This window comes from Limulus polyphemus, unplaced genomic scaffold (genome assembly GCF_000517525.1).
Source record: "Limulus polyphemus unplaced genomic scaffold, Limulus_polyphemus-2.1.2 Scaffold70, whole genome shotgun sequence".
Lineage (NCBI taxonomy): Eukaryota > Metazoa > Arthropoda > Merostomata > Xiphosura > Limulidae > Limulus > Limulus polyphemus.
Genome location: NW_013665680.1, coordinates 1,136,602 through 1,139,609, shown reverse-complemented (window position 1 = coordinate 1,139,609; position 3,008 = coordinate 1,136,602). Strand labels below are relative to the sequence as shown.

At 34.3% G+C, this 3,008-nt stretch overlaps 1 pseudogene; it reads right to left on the bottom strand.

Annotated features, from left to right (window-relative positions):
* LOC106465784 overlaps positions 1-1,913 on the bottom strand; it is a 154,667-nt pseudogene extending 152,754 nt beyond the window's left edge.
* Positions 1,914-3,008: the final 1,095 nt, after the last annotated feature.

The following is a 3,008-nucleotide window of genomic DNA, read 5'->3' as shown; positions in this document are numbered from 1 at the left end:
AACAACATGATTATAAGATAGAAAAGCGTCATCGATAAGAATGGAGACTATGATTTGTTTGGGTTTTTTCAGCTAAAAAAAAGCGACATTAATTTCTTGACGACCTAATATATACCACGAATGATTTGCAATACCCTAAATCGTTTTCATTATTTAACACTTCTTGTATTTTTTTGCATAATTTTTTGGAAGGTGGTGGTTTAAGTATGATTAATCAAAAACTAAAGATAAAAAAAAAAAACGTATTATATTAATCAGACAGCTTCAGTTTTAGCATGTTTTCCAAAATGATTCTGTATGGAAATAATACTGAGTGAACAATGGATATTTTGAAATCTTAGCATTGTATATTTCCTTAAGCAGGACTACTAAATCACACTTAGACCTGGCAAGTTTGGTAGTCGTAGAAGTTGCACACTAACAGCATTGGTTGAAACGTTTGATAGGACAAGAGAACAATTGGAATAAGCAATATTATGAATAGAAATATCTTCTTTGGAAAAACAAGAAAACTGAGGTCATCAATCATTCAACTACAGTGGCATTTCACGTGTTTTTACAAATATTCGACACATGACACATAATAAAGAACCGGTTCAAGTACTGAATTAAATATATATTCTCAAGACTTTATGAATAAGCGATATCTATTTAACTATCTTATTTCATTTTTGTGAGCTGAATTAAAGTCGTATATATTTAAATAACTTACCTGATGCATCAATAGTCCGGGAAATTCTTGAGTCATGGTTGAGGCTACAGTTGTGTGGATAACTGGTAGAACGATACCAAGAGTCATTGTTACTCTTGTTTTCAAAGGCAGCATAGTGTAAGACACAAATAAACAATAGAGTATCTCCCACACCCCATCAGCCGCACTATGTCGTCCACCCCAAGAGCCTTTACCCCATGTTCCTCGTGTGCCAAGGTCAAGAGGTAGACAGACCAGGCAGAAGCTTACAAAGAAGCATAAAATTACGTAACACAGAGGCAACAAGTATGTGTCTTTAAGCCATCGGGTGTGGATAAAGGCTAGAATGCCGACGAAACTGAGGCAGTTTATCAGGAAGTACAGGTTAGCAGCAGTGATAGTCTTAGCATACGAAAAGTGGAGAATGGTTAAAACCCCAGTCAGTAAAATGAACAAGGCTAAGATACTGATGACTGAAGATTGTTGGATCTTGTAGATGTATCGCTGGTACAAGGACTCTAATTCTGCATTGTCGAATCTTCTTCGGTTTTGCAGCCAGGAGAATACAGCCTTTCTGTGGGCATTTATCGTTTTAACCGACTGATCCATGCCTCTCTAAAGATACAAGATGTTACTAGAATTAACTCAAAGCTAGTTTCTCGTTGTCTTTATAGTTATAACACAGGACTCTGCCACTGAAACCGGACTCAAGTTAACTAGGGTTACACTGTATCTTGTTCAGACACCTCATGATTGCGAATCATTGAACAAAAATGGTGATAAATTCTGTCAAAAGACTATCGATTAACACAAAAATTTGATGTTACTGAAATCTATTCCTAACTTCCAAATTCACATAATAACAATTACTTTTTAGTTTGTTCTAGAGCACCAATTTGAAAAAAAAAAAGCCTTTCTAACTGGACTACACTGAAAAAAGTTTAGCGATTTTTAAATAACCGAAATAAAAATGGAAACTATTTAATTTTAATTATTCAAAAATCACTTCAAACTACACACGATAAATATATTTTTAAAAGGTGAAACATTATAATCATATTGATTACGACTCACAGTACTCGTCTGATGGCAGATAGCAACGTAACTGAGATACTACGACACACTTCAAAGCATCAACTATCCCTTAATTTAAATTTACTAACTCAACTACTGGAGCTAAACGTGCTCGAATAATGTTAAGTACAGCGAACGTTACTCTATTGCTGAGTATCATTCTCAAACTGAACGTGGTATCCCTGTGTTTAAAACATCGTCTCATATTAGGTAGCGTACGGAAAATCTGTTTACGTGAACAGCGCCATCTTTTAGCTATCGAATTCCCTAGTTCTAACAAAATATTAATTTACATAACAACTACTTATAAAAGAGTTGTACTATTTGTAATTGCTCTGCTTCTATTTGACCAAGTATTTAAAATATTGCCACTGTATATTGTATTAGTGTCTTCAATAATATGTTTTACAACAACTTTTCTTATATATTCTTTTAATAGAGTGATATGTAATGAATATAGTATATCCCTGCACGTTAGTGACAGTTTCAGTTCACAATTGAACGCCGACTTCCTTTTATGGATGGAACAATATGTTTTGTAACAATAGTAGAAAAGTTTATTTCATAGCTTTTCAGACAAAAGGAAAACAATAGAGTGCAACGTAGGTATTTTGCTAACCATTTTATGAATAATATGAACGCGTATAGTGTGAACTCATCCTGCATAAGAGAAAAACACTTAGACATGTTTAGGTTGCTTTGTCTGCGTGTGTAAGAGCTCATGTTTCGTGGTTTTTTCCCGCAAAAACTTGCTCTGCAGCTTAGGATTATGGGTATGTTATACGAGTGACGCTAAAAATGGCATTATGTGAAAAGAAGTAGCCCAAGTTCAAAATTAAGGACAGCTGAAATAAGATTATGCGAATAAAAAATGAATACAATTCCCTTAAAAATGTAGGCTTTTTCTGTATGTAGAAAATAATTCCAAGTTAAATAATTTGGTACGTTTACATCCCGGTTTTGCTTTAATTTATAAGATCCGAGTTTTTTAGCCGAGGCTTTCATTGCAAATAGATAGTAAGTGGGACATGTTTTTATTCAATGGAATAGTTCCTTTATATTTTGACCAGAACTGTAATTTGGAAATTTGAACAGCTCTTTATCAGCAGATGGGCTAAGTCGCTAGATCAAAGACTCTTATATTTCAGGCATAGCAGTCCCTAATCTTGAACCACTGATTAGAGGGAATGCCGCCAAGATGCAAACACTCGCTTTAATGGATTTGTCTGGCTTTTTTAAACCA